At 52.4% G+C, this 19,882-nt stretch overlaps 1 protein-coding gene across 3 annotated transcripts in view; it reads right to left on the reverse strand.

The window, feature by feature from the left end:
- The window catches only part of Olf413 (DBH like monooxygenase olf413), a 438,131-nt gene that overhangs the window by 198,975 nt on the left and 219,274 nt on the right, over positions 1–19,882 (reverse strand). Inside the window, exon 1 of one of the 3 annotated variants that reach the window (XM_076306580.1) lies at positions 11,156–11,271. The exons of the other annotated variants lie outside the window; for them this stretch is intronic. The gene's annotated coding sequence lies outside the window, so the exon portion shown is untranslated. Of the gene's footprint in view, positions 1–11,155; positions 11,272–19,882 lie in introns of those variants that run through there. 3 annotated transcript variants of the gene reach the window in all.

Genomic DNA, 19,882 nt, shown 5'->3' on the forward strand with positions numbered 1-19,882 from the left:
GCCCGCGAAAGAAACGCCAGCTACCCCGGACGTACGGTAAACGAGGGGAACCGATTCGAGGGCGCGTAAGCAGGGTTTACCGCGATCCTTTTCATTCTTCGCGCGATACGAGACGGGGAAAGAAATCTACGTTTCGTTGAAGAGCAAGGTTCGTTCGCGAGAGGAAAGTAACGAGTGCCGGCACGAGCTACGGGGCGTGGCGGTTAAGTTTCGCGCGATACGAGAGATCGATGCGTTCGCGTTGAACGTAAACGAGCGTCGCGAACTCCCCTCGAAATTACGGGCGAGGAGGGAAGGAGGGGGGTCGCGATCTTCGTTATCCCGACCTCGATCGGACCGTTCGATTTCGTACGTTTTTGCGTTCACTCGACGTGGCACCGCCATCGCGAACGATCGCCGCGATGACGCGCATGCTAATCGCGCGGCGAGCGCAACGCGCGTGAATTTACACCGAGCGACGATTATCCTCGATGCTTTCGCGCGGTTGGACGCCTTCGGGACTTCTCAAAGGAACGACGCCGATTACCATTAATGGACCGTAATGGCATGTTAATGGCAGTATATTCTGCCGGGACGTTACGGCCGATTCGACGCATTAGCCCCGGGTTTCTCTTCGCTCTATCCTAAATCACGGGCTTCGTTAATATCAGAAAACTTCCTCGTTTGAAATATGTACGTCGCTGCGCGCGACCGTCTCGTAATTTCGATTAACGCGTAACCACCCGGACGACCGTGAAATCGACGCGCGAAGAATTCAACGAACACGCGGCCAACTTCTACTCGACGATAGGAAGCGCCGGTTTCGATCGTCGCGAGAACGTTTCCACTTTTACAATCGTCTCTAGGTAATTGGCCTTTTCGACGCGCGTTTCGCGCGCAGCGACCTCGACGAACTGTAACCCACTCGCGGCGTTTCGAAATTTTCGAGGGGTCCTAAGCGGTCGGAAGAACATTACGTTTTGGTTACACGTGCGTTAATAACGACGCTACACGCGGTTAAATGGAGAAGGGAGAATATCGAAGTTTCCTAACAGATCGTTACTTCGGAACGGTGTAATTTAGAACAGAATGCGCGAGGACATATAGCGAAAGATTTCAAGAATGAAACTATTTTAATTTTTCTCAAGAAGAAAAGTCTGCAACAGTCGAAGGTACACGTATCGTGGACGCGGTAACTCGTTAACTGTCCAATTTTCTTTAAAAATATAGTATTCCGCGACGAGCTCCTCGACGAAGCACGCATCGATTCTCAGAAGGGAGAATCGAGTCGCGTACGTACGAGAATCGAAATATTAACGAACATCCGTGACAAGGTACGTTGAAAAGGCTTTCGCGATCCACCCTCGGACTGGGAACGAGGAACGCTAATTTCCTTTTCCCTACTCGGCGCAAAAAGTAAGAATAATAATTTATTCACCGACCCGCCGCAATTCGAACTCTGTTTGGACAATTATACGGTTAAATTTACCGCGACGAAGCACGTCCAGAGTCCATTTAACCGCACCGCTATTGAAACAGTTTTTTCCAAGTTCTCGTTCGAATCACTATTCGAGGATACTTGGCGCGGAACGATCGCTCGGAACGATCCACGGTTGTACTTCGCGCAAAAATTCTTCGCAAGTACGGGAGGTTAAAAAAATACGTCTCTGTTATTCCCAAGCTCGGTGGAATCGTGTCTCGAATTCTCTCGAATTCGAGTGTACGATCGCTCGTCCCACGCGCGCCGTGTTTCGAAAACTGTCGGCCGGTAGGATTTATCGTCGCCGGTTCTACCCGGGCTGATTTCCATAATTTTCTATATCCGAGAAACGCGTAATGGTATTCGCTTCGAACTACAACCGTATATTTTCGATGAATCGTTTTACGCGGGGAGGGACCGTAAAACCGAGAAATAATTCAGCGCCGGGGCACTTATCGCGCGTCGGAGCTCGGATTTTAATTAAACTTTCTTAAAAATTCGATAAATCGTGCTCGTTTTACGAGCGATGCGCGACGGAGGAAGAACGGTCGCTCGAAGCCGGAAATCGGAGCGTGCGCGCGAATTATTGCCGCGACTCTTCGGCTGTACGCTCGCGTAAAAATCGACGATTCGTTTCAGGTCGATTTCCTGGGTTTCGACGAGAAATCTTCGGGGCGTAAACAGCTCGGACAGGTTTCGCGAGCCACGAACCTCCGGGCTCCCGGAGTTAATCTCGATTTATCGAACCGGATCGCGTCGATTGTACGGGTAATGGAGGTTCGCGCGGTGACCCCTTGAAATTCGTGTACATCGATGTTAACGCGCGTGCCGCGATATACGATTCGAGGCTCGAATCGTCCGGATCGGCGGTAGCCACTCGCGTAACGGATTAAAGTATTCGCGGTAACTTTCTCGGGGGACGAGAACTCGGGCGGGTAATCGCGCTTTAAATTGCTCGAGTGCGCCGTGTCGCGGTGTGTATGCGCCCCGGCAACACCGAGGCCACACCGGTGCAAGAATGCAACGAGATTTACAACGAGGACGCAATTCCGGCTGACGCGTTTACAACGGGGAAACGAGCCGTATTATAAAGAGGAACACGGGTGTCCCGGCGTAACGCATCTTGACGGCAGGAAATTAGATCTCCGAGGATGAAATTGGTTAACCCGGACGTCGCATCGTTTTTCAGACCGTAAGCGGTATTTCTGTCCCGGGCGCCGGATTATAAATGCTTTAAAAAGCTCGTATCTTTCGGTAACCGGAAGGAAATATCATTTATACGGTGCACGCGACACCCGTTTCGGTATTTATTATCGTTATCGCGTTACTCGTTTTCTTTTTTCGCGTTCTCGCGATCAAGGACCAACTTAAAGAGGAACCGTTCCGACAGAAAAACAGCCTCTCTTTGGGAATTTTTAACGACCACGCGAGACCTCGCGCACAGATGTTTCCTACGCGCGTTAAAAGTACGCGTTGCGTTACATTTCGGTCAATTTTCCGCGCGAAAATATTAACGCGTCTTGAAAACGCACGCGTCCTCGTACCGCGGTACTCGAATTTTCTAGTCGCGTCGCCGGAGCGGAGTTCTGTGCTCTTAATTGTCGAAATTGGTACGAAATTAGCGTTTTCGCTCGCGTACAAGCTCTATTCGTAACATCGAATTCTCGAAATCGCAAAGGTGCAGCGTTGTTCGTCCATTTGCGTAGAAATCTTCCAACTACGCGACACTGTTTTCGGTATCGTAGATCTTTGTACGTTCTAGGAAGTACGTACATCGGGAGACATTTGTATATTTTTTACGTTTACTGTTCGACGCAAGGAACGAAATTAAAAGAGCGTAGAAGAACACGGTTTGCATTCGGGTAAGTTCGCGAGCGTGAATACACTCGCGGAGCATCGACGCGCAACAAAGCATTATCGCGGTAACACTTTCGCGAGCTGTTTGCATAAATAAACAACTCCGGGGTATCCAACGCGTCTCGAACGTGCAACGAGAATCGATGAAAATACAAGCGTGGTTCGTCCCGCGCGCGCCCCGAGCTCGATACAATTGTATTTTCGTCGGGCACGTTGGTGAGTTGTAAGTTACGGAGAGTTTGTTTCCAAACGCCGAGATATCTCGAACGCGCGACAGAGCCCCCGTGTTTCGGAACGAATCTGCAGACGTTCGAGTCCCGCGGGATATTCGGGACACGTTTCCATACGAATTCCGCTTTGAAATTAAAATATTAAATCCCGGAAAGTAGCGACGGCGATAACAAGCGCTACGTTAAGGCTAGGTGACGTTCGCGATAAAATTCTTTCCCCCGAAGTACTCGCCGATAAGATCGCGGACGTACAACCACTTACCGTTCCCTCGCGGCGCTGGATAATCGAAAAACGTGGAAATACGCTTACCTGAAACAAACGAACGAACGAACTCGTTAGCGAGGGAAAATCGTTGGCGAAATTTCTTTCGATCGAAAGAAAAAAAAGAGAAAAGAGAAGTCGACGATCTTGATCGTTCGAGAGAAATTCCTCTCCGATTCGATCGTGCGCGAATTTACCGATAAACGATCGGTAAATTTACATCGGGGATGGCGTCCCCGGAAAAGATTCTCGAAAGCGAAACGAATACGCGCGACGAACGAGAGATATTGTACGCTCGACTCGATATTTTCGTTGGGCGTATTCGGTTGCGCGGATTCGTTCGAATCGGTGGAAAAATCGTCGTCCGGTTCGATCGTTCGTAAAATCGATCGACGATGAATTTCTCGGTGCATCATTGGGGAAGAAAATTCGAAATCGAACGCACGTACGCTGATATTTAACTCGGACGCGTTTCCTCGTCGCGTAGCTGACACATCTAGGGGAAACGCGCGACTGGGAAACTTTCTCGCGAAAATTACCGCGAAATCGTTACCCTCGTAATAGTCGACGTCTAATTAATGCATCATTTCCCGCGATAGTTGCTTACACGGTATCCGGGAAACTGACAAAATTGTTCGACTGTGCGGCTAAACGAAGTTAATATCAAACATGTTTGAGCTCGCTTCTATTCTCCTCGTCCCGCGCTCCCTCTCGCACTTTCCCAACAATTCTCGTACACGTTGCGCTCCTCTATTCGCGTTTCTAATATTGCATACCCTTCTCCGCGCGAACGTGGGCTAAATTAGCGACGGCGTCCCGGGGACGTGTATTACACCGACCAATGTTCTCCGCGCCGGATAATCGCGTGGAAACGCTTATCGAGTCGTCCCTTTCCGCGAAATCGGACGCTCGAAATCCTGCCACGGGTAAATTTCGATTACCGCGACGAGAAAAATGTTTCCAAACGACTCCGTTACCGAGCCGCGGATACGGCCGTTTTTAAACGACGCGTCGCTGGATTAAACTCGGGATCCACGTACAGATCGATGGCCCGGATAACGGAAATAGTCGAAGATTCGGTTTAGACGACGAACGAACCTATATCGAGCACCGATCGGACGATTCGATCTATCCTTCTCCGACCACTTTATTTTTAAGAGTTCTATTATTTTCTATTTTCATTGCGAACGGAAGAAGGTTCTCCAGCGGAGAAAATCCTACCGTCCTCTCGATCGATCGAGTTTCGCAACGTAACGACGCGTGGGTCGCTAACGATGCGCGTAAAATGGATACCAAAGATACTCGGGTAACGTTGCTTTCGGAAGATGCGCAACTTTCATCGATCTTTAAACTTATCGAGCAACGTTCGCGTTAAACGTTCCTTGAAATCGAAATCGACCACTCGGTAGTAAATTTCCCCTCGTTAGGAAGAAAGAATTCGTCGAACGGTCGAAACGGTTCGGCGACGGATAAAAAATGTGAACGCGAAACAAGCCGTCGAGAAGACGTTCTTTCCGGGAGATCCACGTTTTTCGACCCGTGTAACGACCGCTTTCAACGGCGAATCTCCCGACTAACGACCTCTCTATTGCCCGGACGATGTTCTCTCTCGCGGAGTTACTTTTTGCCCCGAGTAAACACGCTTCGCGGTGAAGACGCGCGGCTCGGTTTCCCTCTCGGACGAGGAGACGATCGCAACGCGCGCAGATGGAATCGTTTATCGGTGAAGGTCGTTCGGCGTTCGGAGGATATCGCCAAGGGTTCGCGCGTCGACGAAATGCCTCCCGCGGATCGAATTAGGGCTCTCTGTAAATGAGAAAACTTTTCAGCCGGAAAATTACTCAAGGACCGATACTCGAAGCTATCTCGCCGAGAGCTGATCCTATTTCCCATCGAAAAAAGGACAGAAATCTCCCTCGACTCCCCTCCTACGGTCGGCTCTCTCCGTTTATCGTTCGGTAATGCTAAACGGGACACGAGAGCCACTCTCGGAGTCGTTAAAACGCGCAGCACCGAGCGAGCTCGCCGGAACGCTCCGAACGGGGAACAAAATAAATACGGGCACAATTCAACTGTAACGAGACCCGTCGTTTGTGTTTTCACGCTGGACGAGAGATCGTGGATTCGCAAGGACGGGAGAAGAAGCGAAGAAAGAAAGGTGGAACGGAGAAGCTACGAGTGGAACGAAAGAGAGAGACGGGAGGATAGTGGAAGGGAACGAGCAACGGCGATAGACGGAAGGTAAAAAGGGAAGCGAAGGTGTACGGAGGCGCGTGGAACGTTTCGCGAAATTATCGTCGGTCCGCGCGAGCCATCTGGTTCCGTGCAAACGCCAACGGGGGAGCATAATAGGGTAATACGGAACGGCCTACGAAACAACGCACCGAGACGTTCCGTAATTGGCCGTGGCTACCGTAGAACGGAGAAAAGCGCGAAAACCGCCGCATACTCGAAACCTGCCTGCCTGCCTCTCGAGCATCGTCCCTGTCTCCGTGCTAATGTCACCGCGCGTATCATCGTCCCTCGCATGCCCCGGATGTTCGCGGCCAAGACAACGACCGCGCGGGAATTCCAGTAGCGCGCAAAATGGCGGGCGATATCATTTTCGGGACAAAAGAATGCCGGTGTAGCACGGGACACGAACGACGCGCGAACAGTGAACGTATTCGTCCGGTCTCGGTTACGAAGACCGGGCCTAGCTTTTCGCACACTTTGGGAAACGATTACGAACATCGACGAATTCGAACCGAGGACTTTACGACGAACGAGATTCTAATTTTACCTCGTAAATACCGTTACCGTAGATACGTCTTTGGTAGAACACGGAGAAAGAACTCTGGGAGAAAAGTTGCGCGGTAATGTCTACTTTACTTTTCCACGACTTCGCTTCTATCGCGAACGGAACGATACGTTCGAGAAATGCTAATGCACTTTTCTCGAATGGAATCGCGCGTTTCTTTCTACTCGTAGAAGGATCTCTCGGAACTTTCCACGTAAACGGGAATTGGCGTATCGTAGTTACAATTATATTATCGACGACCGCTGAGCGATATATGGTAAGTTATACCTTGGATCGTCGGATCGCGACAGTCGAACGATCGAAACGCAACAATTTTTTCGATCGCTCTCGCGACTCCTCGTCTCCGAACGCTTCGTTCCCACGCGGGGCCGGTACCCGATGCGCCGGGCCGAGGTTTCGTTCCGCTCCGAAGACTCGTCGTTCGCACTCGTCCGGAGTGGGAAGGACGCACGGCTCGGGCCGACGAGCGTGAAAACGTCGCGAGCGTTGTCGAGAACACCGGCAGCTCGTCCTCTCCGGCGGCGAGAGACAGCTCCTAATTAATACGAAGGCCGGGGGACAGACAGTGGTAAGACGAGAATATCTCGAGCACCGACCGCCAAAGTGGAGAGTATTCACGATGCGGGTCTAATGTCCCTAACGTTGTTCGATCGCGAACAATAGGCCGGTGTCGCGTGCTAGTTCTCGTCTCGTCCGCTCTCTCCTGGTATCGATCTCTTCTCGTAGCCGCTACGAGAGCCCGCTCGCGTCCTCTTCCGCGCGGGACGCGCGTTTCCCGTACGTTAAGACGTAATTTCGCGACCAAGCCGCTTCTCGCCGGTACGAACCGGCGTTATTACCGAGCAACTGTCATAAAACTCGACTGCCGTGCGCATAAGCTCGAGACCGGGCGGCATCCATCGTAATGGTAATTTCTGGCCGGGACATATGCGCATTGGAAGACGGATGGGACGCGTCAGACCGCGCTCTCCGTGTCTGAGTAACGCGGACGCGCCGCTCGGAAAATGGATGCTTACGTGCCCGTAAGTTTCCATACTAATTTCCTAAGCACCTCCGCCCGCGCGACGATGGATGACGCGCCGCGAAATTAACGCGCGTCTTACCGAGTTTCGCCCTATTGCTTCTGACCTCTCGCGAACGGACCTCCGCGGTCAGTAGCAGCGCTACGACCTTTCGGTGGATCGAGCGAATATTTCCGCGATTTTTACACGATTTTACACGATTTCGAGATAATCGAGATCGAGAAGAAATAATCGCCCGTAAATCCCTGAACGCTCGCGCAACTCTTACGCAAACATCGCTCGCTTTGACACGACCGAGACCTCGTTAACGCGCGCGTGTGTCTTTCGACGACTCGAGAAGCAACGTTTAACCTCTTTTCGCGCTTGGAGGAAATAACGCGAAGGAGCATCGGTGGACGATCGTCGGAGCCCTTCTGCCGCCCGAACGAGGCCGATTTCGAGGTAACGGAGAAAACGATCGGTAACGGTTGCATCCGTAAGTCCTTCTTCGACAGGGTAACGGAGAAAAGAGTCGACAATGCGCGTAGACGCTTCGAATCCACTGTTCCGCCTGGTCCACGGTCGAGAACACCGAGCAATCGACGATCGAAGGTTCGTCCGTTCTTTGAGTCGTTTTCACGCTCGAACGACGCGAGCGGAACGCGATAGAGAAAACGATCGGTCCGTCGAGTCCGGCGAAACAACGCGATGGAAAAAAGGATTAACAGTCGGCCGCGCGTCGAACTTTGAAGTCGTCCACCCACTTGAGCGACGCGATCGAGAAAATAAAACAAGACGCGCTCGCTCGTTGATCTTTTGAGCCGTGTCCTCTCGCTCGAACGACGCGACCGGCAACGGACAGCGTAATCGATCGCTTCGACGTCGAATCCTCCCGGCGTCGATCGACTCGGTCGACGCCAATTAAACGATTAACCGTTGAGCGCGATTCTCGCTCGCGACTCCTTCTTCCCCGATCGCGTCACACGAAAACGTTCGAGCGGGTAAACGGTGCGCGGGATCGAAGAGTAGCGTCCGGTCGATCGGGACGAGTCACGCGGCCCTCGTGCTCGAAAGTAAAAACAGCGAAAAAAGGGTGAACAGCTGAAAACCCGATAGACGGATAAAGAGAAAGAGGGAGAAAGAGAGAGAGAGACCACCCGGTTGAATCGCAGGCAAGTGTGTCACGATGAAAAAGGAAAGTTCCGTGAACCAATGCGGGTCAGTGTATATTACAGCGAGGCGTGCAAACATTTCGGTCTTCGAACGGTGATTACGGGGGCTGCAAAGATTCGATTAGCCGGATGTTGAGCCGGGGCTAGAGGATACCGAGCGTGAAATTAGAAGCACGCGATCGAAACGGCCGATTGAGTCTCGAGCCTGCTGTCGGTACCGCGATAATAACCACCCCGTTCGCGTATCGCTGACCGATTGCGCGATCCCGCGAATCGTTTCTCGTCGAACATCGTCGCGACGTCCGTACCACCGAGTCCGATTCGAACGATAATCGCGTCTGTCACGCGTCTTCGACGCATCGTACGAGAGACGCGCGATACCGATCGATCGGGACGCCCGTTGATTCGTCGCGACGACGAACCGTACGGAAGTACAACGAGCGGTAACGCGTCCCGCGAGAACGCGCGAATCAATTGGATTATCGTTAACGGTACGGGAAATATTCGGTTCCCGGTGGCATCGCGATCCGACAAGTTGTACGAAACACGGACGCCGCCCCGGGACGCGATCGCGTTTCTCTCTGACCCCACCCGAGGTTCGATCGGTTCGCGATGACGCCGATATCCTTCCGCCGATCCCCGACTCGTGCTTACCGCGATCGGACGAATCAAACGTTCCGAGAGGGAACGTCGAACGACGACGCCGGTCCGTTCTGGTCGCGAAATCTCGTTACAAACTTACCGCGAACGAGTGGCGGGGAACGGCAAACGGCGCGGGGATCGTTCTACGGCTGTACACAGTCCCGTTTCCGCTCCGACGAAGTCGATATAAATTGCATCGAAAGAGATCACCGTCGGAGATTCAATTTCCAAACGAGACAACGGGAACTCGATATTCCAGCGCGCGCGAAAGAAACGTTCTCGTATAACCGACAGGTTCGCGCGACTACGCGAAACGCAATACAACGTTAGAACGTTACACCGAAACGGGACTGGGTAGAGGAAAAATATATATATATATATAAAAAAAAAAAAAGAAAAAAGAGGGAAAAAATACGCGGCGAAAAGTGAAATAAAAAAAAACACACGGAAAGAAAAAAAAAGGGAAAAAAAAACACCCAACACACGGATTTTCCCCCCGTCCCGTTACGTCCCGACCGGTCGGGGTACGCGGGACTTTGCCGTCTGTTTCGACCCTTTTATCCAGCGCTCGGCCGGATAACGACGTTACCCCGTCGGCTCGATCCGGTTTCGAACGCGGCGACAGGCGAGAGGCACAAAGACGGTAACGGTATTATCGCCGGTTCCGCGTTACGATCGAAACACCGGACTTCTTCGCGAAACTGTGAACTCGTGGGCGTATTTACGTTCCGGTCGAACGGATGCGTCGCTCGCGCGGAAAAGATCGTCGACGATGGACGCGCGCCGGGTCGCGAGAGACGATACGCGATGCCGGCCGGTGTCCGGCGTGTCGGTGACGCCGACGGAATAATATTCTCTTCCGCGAAGTGGACGTGTCGTCCCGCGCGATCGATCGATTCTCGTCCATAAACGACGGCTGGGCGATATTCGCGACACCGACAACGACCACCGGTACTTACCCACGCACGCGTCTCTCCGAGTGAGCCAGTTACGGAAGAAACAACGACCCAACGAGAACGAGAGAAACAACGGCAGCCACTCGACGACCGTCTCTGACTTATACATGCCGTAGCAGCCGAGCGTGGCTGCACGCTGGACGCACGAAGAAACGTACGCGACCAACGTTACCGGTACCGGTCTCTCCACGAGTTTGCATGCAGCCTCGCACGATGCACGAAAAATATGCAACGGCCCGGGTTCGCGGTCGAGGAAAACAGACGTACGGTGGAGGAGGAGGAGAAGGAGGGGTTCCGAGGAGGTGGAGGATGCTGCGGGATAACCGCTCCGAGAATATGTACGCTCGGTGCGGAGTAACGGTACCGTAGAGACCACGGATGACCCGGCTGTGTAAATGCACGACCTCGACGGAGACGGGACCCGGGACCCGGGATCGGCGCGCAACTCGGGCATCGTCCTGTCCTTCTCTGGTCGAGCTCGTCGACTGCTCTCCACCGGTTGCCGTTCCGTCGCGCGAAACACGTAACCTTCCTCCTCTACGGGCGTAAGTACCGTACGGGCCGGTGTGTTGCGCGGAACACGCGAGCGACGCGCCAATCGCCACGACCGGGGGCCCCCGTCCTGTGCATTACGTGCTCCGACGGTATCGCCGTGGCTCACGTCTGCGCGCACACGGAATCCATCATTTTGATAATCTCGCCTCGAAGAGACGCGGATATTACCGCGTTGTCGATACGACGCGACCGCTGCCACGGGATTCTATCGCGTTTCTTACCTCGCAGCCCCACCGGGGATTTCCCGTGTGGGAAACGACGCTACCATCGACGCTCTTCACCGAGATTTTATTTCCAAAGAATCGTGCCATTTGATTTCGAGTATTGGACTATTTGGGAGAAGAGGTCCATCAACGGTTGAGTTATCCATTTCGGTGTTCTGGTACAGTTGTCGATACTTCTCGCGCTACTTTTTCTCGAGATTTGGTTTCCAAAGAATCGTGGGACTTGATTTCGAGTATATTACACTTTGAGAGAAGAGATCTATCGACGGTTGAGTTATCCTGGTACAGTTATCGATACTTGTAGCGCTAGATTTTTCCGAGATTTCATTTCCAAAAGACACCGAGAAACGTTTTCGATTTTTTTATCATCAATTTTCCCGCTACTCGTCCTGAAGATTGGGTTGCCACCGAAACGTAGAATTAGATTTCGAGCACGGGACTTCGCCAGGAGAAATACTATCGACGATTTGGATATCTATATCGAGAAGGTCCGCCCATTACCGGTTCTCGTGCTACTTTTCCTCGACGCTCGAATATCCCAGCGGGTCGTAGGAATCTATCGGTGATTCGGTATCTCTATCGAGAGAACGGTCCACTCGTCCACTCGTTTTCAAATTTGAACGGTAGCGTGTCGTCGAGTAGGGCGAAAAACCATTTTCGAGCGACGCAAATTTCGAAGCATCCTCGATCGTGTTCCTTTCGGGACAGAATAAGAGAGGAACGAACATTGTAACGATACGCGTGCGTTCGATACGGTGATTGTTGTTGTACCGTGGAAAAAGGCAATTTGCGAGGAAATTTCGAGCTTTACCGATACTCGGTGGGTCCCGCCCATATATTCTAGGAAATATTAGCCCCACAGCTGCGTCAGCGTATCGCACGCGATACGTATTTTTGCGCGGGTAGTTCCCTTGTCCGTGTCATTAACCGAGAATGTAGGACGACGATAAAGCATAAAGCTATCGTATTACTGAACGATAGTCGAATCGTTATTCCGGTTAATGATCGCTTTCGAAAACGCCGAGAGCTTTAAAATCGCTCCGGTTTTCGGTCCAAAAACGTCGGTCAATACCGTCGCCACTTTCGCTTCTAATTAATCCCAAAGCCAATATTTGACTTCGAGTTCCACCGAACACAGTTTTCCAGGGAACAAAATCCTCGCTAACCCGTTTGCAACGTTTCCCAACGGTTATCCTCGTCGGAGGATCGCGGTCGAGACACTCGAAGACGAATTTTTCACACGGTGGCAGGGTTCGCGGCGCGTCGGGCTCTCGAGATACATCGGACGAGACGAGATACTCGGACGGGGACTTTCGAAGTTGCGTCGCGACGCGAAACAATTTCTGGAAACGGAACTCTCGAGCCGGGAATGTTCGCCCGGCGCTTTTAAATCGGAGAATACCTCCGCGCTTTCGGGCTCTCGTCTCGGTGCTTCAATTTTTCAAACGTCCGATATCCTTTCGAACCGCGCAGCGCTTTCGTAAACTTTCGAGTTGGATGAAATTTAAATAATCATCGGATCCTCGCGCCGAACATTTCACCGATGTGCGCGGACTTTCGTCGGTAGCTTTCGATCGATTTTCAGCGGTAGAGTTTTCCCAGCGTTCGGTGATGATACTTTTCCCGTTCGACGGACACCTTCTGACTACTCTTGTCGCAAGATACATCTAACCAACGCGACCACCGTCGTCCGGTCGTACCGCGAAAGGAGCCGAGCTCGTGTTCCGGCATTCGCGAGTCGAGCATCGACTCTCTCGACGACGACGACCACGACGACGAGGACAACGACGACGAGGACAACGACGACGACGGTAAGAACCGGGACCCAAGACCGGTGTTTCTGACCTTTGTGTCGGCTCACGTGACCCCCGTATACACCGTATGCGGCGAAACACGCAACCGGCCAATCCGCTATGCACACACGACTCGAACGGGCATCAATTTACGGTGGAATGTCTGCTTACGGTTTTATCGATATACAACCTTCGACCGAGGCAATGGGAACTATTTACCGTACCGATTCGTTACCCACCGGCGCTCGTTTCCAATTTACCTACGCCTCTTCTCTGTCTCTCTATCTTCCTCTCCTCCTCCTCCTCTGTATCGTCGACCGGCTATCAGTTATCCGTGGATTCTTCCATGAACCCAGGATCCCGTATTTCATCGTATATTAACGAGTCCCGCGTACGCGGCGAGCCGAGCTCGGGGCGTCGCGTAAACATCCGGCGAGTTTAATTATCTAATGAATCAAAAAATTCGCTGGAAACGGCGAGGCGGGACGGGACGGGACGGGTCGGGGGTGGCTAGGACTCTTTAATCACCGAAAACGGTTCGCGATCCGATATGTCGCGAGCCCGAGAAACGAGCGTACAATTTAATCGCTCAAATGAGATTCCACGAGGCCGCGTGCTCCCGCGCTCGTCGCTCGTTTTAATTTCGACTCTCGACGAAACGCGGAGGGGCAGGGGGCGGCCCCGATGCGCGACCAGTAATTACGCGCCTCTCGTATAAACTTGCCGCGGTATCGGAGAGTATTCAGAGAGCCGAGTAACCGGGGAGAGACGCGTTCTCGAAGGCGCGGGAAACGATGTCGGCGTCGCTGACGGAAATATTCGAGCCGAGAGCGCGCCGAACGGGAAAGAAGCGCGTAAAGTGGCTCCGTCCGGGCGAATTACCGCCGCGAGAGGATTCGAGAAGAAAACCGGTGCTCGACGACGCGACGCGAACTGTCTCCTCTCGCCTCGAGAGCGGTACGTTTCGCGCGCGGATCCGCTCCGCTTCGTCGTCTCGGTCGAATTCGATGGTCGACTTCGTACGGGCGAAGTATCTCCGAGGAGCCCCGAGGGCCACGCTTATCTCTCGACTGGGATGCGCGACACGGATCCGCGTATACCGATTAAATCTCAACCGGTATGGAACTTCCGAGGATTCTCGATCCCCCGATAAAACGGAAACTACCGTATAACGCTTTTATATCCCGCGCCGCCTGCAAAGTACGCGATTTAGGACACGTGCGTCGTAACAGTGACCTTACGGATTCTGTCGCGAACGAATTGGTATCGCTTTTGCGCAACACGCGATAACCAGACCCTGTTCGCTAACAATATTTATCCGTTAACGCGTTCTCAGGACGCGCGATGGACACTTCGCGTAATCGGTTACGCATTGGATCGGATTGGATGCGATTTTAACCACGGTGAGGATAATTTCGAGAATTAAAATCGTGGGTGTGCTCAATTTACGCAAATTGTTCAAAATTGTGCCTATACGCGCGCTATAGTCGCGCATCCGTGTCCTCCGAATACGTTTGGCAACTTCGATGTTCGTCACCGACCGTGCGTCGGGTTTCCCTTCTAAATAACGCAACCGACGCTCTTGTCGATACGAAACGTAAACACCGCGGAAACGAGCAACTCGCGTTGTCGAAACAACGGAGACGAGAATCTTCGTTTTTATCCGGCGCAACTCGTTACGCTTGCGCGCACCACCGTGTACACGGTTTTTCGATCGCTGCCGACTCGCGCGTACGACAAACGCTTCTACTCCAAACAATCGAGTTTCACCGTGTAGCGTTCTCCGATTTCTGAACGCGCGAATCGATTTACTCTCGCTGGACGGAGTCTTCCGATCGAACGCGTCTACGCGGAATCGGCAGTTCCGCGTCTCGAGAACGAGGACGAACGACGCGGAAAACGTTCTCTCCTCGACTCTCCCAGACGTACCGACAAATTACGTCCGATTGGTTTCGCGGCACCCCGTCTAGGTTCCTCGACTCGCGACAGGTATCGACATTTTCGATACTTGGCGGAAATGCGCGCGGGGGAGGTTCCCGCGAAAATATGCGACGCTAATTTTTTTTCATCGGCAACTCGAGGGACGCGTCGCGCGTGTTCGTTGATTCGTCGTAGCAACGAAAAATTGCAGAAATATACATATGTACGTGTGCGTGTGTGTGCGTGTTTCGTCATCTCTACCGCGCCCACATCGACGCGCACACCGTCGCAATTAACTCGTGGTAATCGTCGAACGCCCGGAGCGGTACGAACCCGACGACTCCCATCACCGCGAGACAGTGTCAATTGGGCTTTTCATCGGGCTCGTTACCATCGAGCACACATAATGCTTTGTGTCGCGCGCGAAAACTATCTTGACGCCTCTCGACGGAAATTAATAACGGTTCCCCGGGGACTAACCTTTACCGGCGAGAAACCGGGGACAGGAACGAGCTGGCTGGCTGGTTGGCTGGCAAGGCCTCCGAGTTGCCTCGGATTAGCCGGATGACGGTGCAGACGCGCGGCCTCCGAATGGAACGACGTTACAATTTCCGATGTAACGCCGGCGGAAAGAAAAAAAAAAAAAAAAAAAGAAGGAGAGAGAAAGAGAGAGGGAGAGAAAAAATTGAACGCCAACGGAACGGGGCGAAAATCAATAGACCTTTGAGTCCCACCGGGGGACGCCACGGCTCGAACTCGCGTTTCAAAGCGGCGGATGAGCGAGCGTCGTTCCTGCCGCGTACCGCGCGGAACGCGGCAGGAACGACGGCGCCAAACAAAAACACATTTTCACAGATTAATTCCCCGGCGTTCGTCCGTGTGCCCGCTGATAGTCGAGTCGAGCGAACGCGACCGGGCGACGTAGACGCCCCGACGTCGTAGTACCGCGGGGCTCGCGCATTTATCTCCGGCGAAAAGAATCCGGAAGAGGAGGGACTGGGTGGGAGAGAGCAACAGAGAGTGTATGTGTGTGTGTGTGTGTGTACGTGCGCGTGCGACGGAGAAAACGAGAGAGCGCCAGAGAGAGAAAGAGAGAGTATCGGGGATGACGCGTGGCTAATTACGGTGTCAAGGGGCTTAATTAGTCAACGAATCCGACTGTCGGGGAAGTTGGCTCCTTTGTGCGGTCGACCGCGCGACCGGTGACGAGCGTCGCGACGTTCAGTCGCGTCGCCCACCGGAATCAGCCCGGTCCGATCTTCCTACGAATATTCGGGTGTAACGAATGTCGCGTGACGCGGTGGTGCTTTGCCCGCGGTCCGGACGAGTCTTAATTAAACGACCAATTAAGGGAGCCCTGTAATTAATCGCCCACTCATCGGCCCGCACGAAAACAGAACCGCCGGTGGACACACGCCGTCACCTACGCATTGTTCGACCTGTGCCCGTGATACCGAGAGGGTCTTTTACTCGCTTTTTCTTTTTTCCCCCTTCTTTTTTTTTCGCGAACAGGTTGATCGATGAACCCACCGCGAGACCGAGTCCGACTACCGCGCGCGGAGATCTTCGATAGTTTGAATTACGATCCGTGATACGCACCTATGGTTACGAAGAGCCTTATCGCGGTTCCATCGGTTCCCGTACCGCGCATAAATTCAACGCGGTGTTCGAGGGCGAGAGACAGGACGACGGGGGAGTCGCGTTTTCCTCTCGAATTCGCGCGGAAATTATAGAATTTTTTTGGGAGAAGAGTAAACCCAACCAAAACCCGGGCGATCGGTAAAATCGGCTGGAAATTATCACCGTCGCGCAAAGAAAACCGAACCCTTCGAGAACGATACGGACGACGTCCGGATCCTTTCACGGGCAAGAAAAAAGCAGACGCCACGACGGAAAAGAGGCGACGAGGCTTTCACGGAGTGAAACAACACCCTCGTTTCCGTGCCAAGAGCGCGGAAACTGTCCAAGATCGGCCCGGCGGTGACGAATGGGAGAGAATCTCGTACGAAAGAACGAAATTCGTAAAGTGACGCCAGATTTTTACCCATCTCTTACCCCAAGAAGAACAGAGAGTCGCGGTGTCCGGGTTGAAGACCGACCGCGTTAAAATTACGATTCGTCGATTTGAAAAACGGAATCCATTCGTAACCATCGGTAAGCATCGATGGACAAGTTCTGTACAAACGCGGAGGAATTGTTCGGACGCAAGTACGATTGGGATTCGACCGTAAGGATTCAGGACCGCGTGGAAAACGCGATAAAATACTATCCGTAAGCGAGAAGAGTGTTTACATCCCCGCTCTAGTGTACGGTGTACCAGTTTCCCCACCATCGCGCGAATTGACCGAGGAGGGTGACGAAGATGCGCGCCACTGGTAGGGAGCCGGAGCGCGAACCAGAGTGGGGATGTAAACACTCGTTAACCGTCTCGCGAACGTACAGTGGTTCGAGGAAATAAACATAGCACGTTTGAACGACCGGGATCCCTAATGACCTTGCGGTCGATACAACTCGCGGTACGCGAAGAAACGAGAAACAATTTGTCGAGGAATCGTAAAACCGCGCCCGGTTATTCCCGCGTTCGAGACTCGATTTCTATCTTGGATTGGTGAGCCGTTTAGGTGTATTCGACGCGAGACGAGACACCGACTCGCGAGAACGATCCGTATTCGCCGCGACTCGAGACACGGATCGCTATCTACCCCGCTTTGGTGCTCGATCGTGTTCCGCGAAACCGGGAACCGGCGTGACTCGCGGAAATACAGCTCCCCGTCTTTCCGCGTTACCGGCAAGGAAAATGCTTCCGCGGTACGATCGAATAATATCAGCCGCGCAAAAGGCTTTCGTTCGCGGGCATAATAAAACAGGAGTACATCTGCGTTTCGCGCAACAAAGCCCGCGGTCCCGTTCCTCGTAAAATGAAATAAATTTCTCGTTTCGCTCGTAATGAGACGCTTGTGCCCTCGTTAAAGAAAGGGAAGGACGACATTACGAATTACGGTATCGTTTCAACTTTCCAGCGACCAACCCCTGAACCTTTCACGCGAAATTACCCATCATCAATCGCTATACATTGCTCCGAGCAGGTCCACGACCGATCGACGTGCTCGTTGTCCTCGCGCTGGATGCGACCCGAGGGTACGAGGGCTTCTTCCTTCGGGGTTCCGATGAAAAAGGACTCCTCCGCAAAAAGGCTATACGTTCGTCCAATGGTATTACGACCACAGGCTACGAGCCAAGCCACGATCACGCTCGATCCGCGACCAACGAACGTGTCTCTTCGTTGCGGAACCTATCGATCTTCCATATCGAAACCAGATATACGCGACACTCGATAACCTTGCGAAACATCGGTCGCTAAGTTTTCTCGGATAGGTTTTTTCTTTTTTTTTCTTTTCTTTTTTTAAACGGCTGGATCGTTCTATCGGTGGACGATCGATTTCTTCTCCGAGCCTAACTACCGTGTCGTGCAATCGACTCGAGGAATTTACTCGCGAACCGACGTAAAATTCGAAAACTAAATGCAAAGTCATTAGGGGCGAATCCCGGTTTAAAAAACTTTAAAGCTTTTAAGAGGCAGAGGACTTGGAAACTACGTATCGCTCGCCGTATGACCGACCTACCGACCGAGTTATCCGGGTCTTTCGAAGTTTCCAGTTTCAAAAATAGCCATAATACTCCGACCGGTATAATTTCTACGGATTAAAATTGGTCTCCGGTTGATGCACGTGCAACGATAATTCGCCGAAGGTCGCGATGTCTCGACGATTGAACGATTCTTTCGATACCCTCTGCTTCCGCGATGAATAATTCTTTCGTTCGCTCGCGAAATCGATCGTACGTTTCCGCTCTCGATGAACACCGTGTGCATAGGTTTCTTGATCAACTTCTAACGCATAATCGATAATTTCGATGACTAGGTTGTACGGATTCATTTCTGTTAAGCGATCGCGTATGTACAAATGTCTCGAGCATCGATGAAATTTGTTACTCGCATTTACGATCCCCCGATATCGAACCGCGACATCTACGATCAGATCAGTAACATCCGTTCCAAGGAAAAGAACTCTCAAGTCTTCCATCGAAGATCGGTGTAAATTTTTTTTAAAACGTTTTTAAAATTCTCCACCCACCCTTCGAGCATCGACAACTATTAAAGTACGATAATCGCGGCATCCATCGACGCTAGAGAATACTCGTTTGAACGATGATTGACGTTGCCTTTTTTTATATATATATAACTTGTGCTGCCGCCTTAAATCTGCGATCGAGCGCTCACTCCTGCGTAACCTTTTCGAGAGAAAACAGTTCTGCGTTCGTAATAGCAGTGAAACGCACCGAGTGTTTGGTCTCAAATTTTCAATTACTCCGCACACTACCTGCAACGATAACAATCAACCATCCCGATCTTCGAACACCGCGCGATACACGATCGCGTTTCGGTGTCCCTGGACAACGAATCGCGATCTCGACGACTGCGGGACGTGCACCGGGTTCGCCCTTAAACAATACACCAGAGAGCATCCCTGGAAAAAGAATCGAGCCGATCTGCCGCGTCAAACATCGTTTTACGTATCCCGGGTCAGCGAGCGTATCTAATTATGCGATACGGTGTGTTCGTTTGCTCGTTTGTCCTCCGCCTCGTTGGTCACGCTGTACCACGGGTACCGGAACTCTATCCGGGCGACTGCTTGCCCCCCCCCTTCTCTCTCTCCCATCATCCGTTGCTCTTCGCTCGTTCTCTTTGCTCGAGAACGAAGGGAACCTCCGGGGACTTCCGTAAACTGCGTTGCGCGGGCCCGCTCGTTCCGTTCGCTATTACCGTGAAGATTAAATTGTTGTGCGACGCGAGCTTTTCATCTTCAAAGGGCACTCGTCCGTTTGATGTGGCGAACCGTACATAGCCGGCCCGATTGCGGCCGCCTCGTCGCGGCGTCGTCGAGTTAAACAGAGAAAGAGAGAAAAAGGGGGAGGAGAGAAAAAAAGTTTCCGGGAGACGAAGGCGGACGAG

This window comes from Ptiloglossa arizonensis, chromosome 3 (assembly GCF_051014685.1).
Source record: "Ptiloglossa arizonensis isolate GNS036 chromosome 3, iyPtiAriz1_principal, whole genome shotgun sequence".
NCBI classification, from domain to species: Eukaryota; Metazoa; Arthropoda; class Insecta; order Hymenoptera; family Colletidae; genus Ptiloglossa; species Ptiloglossa arizonensis.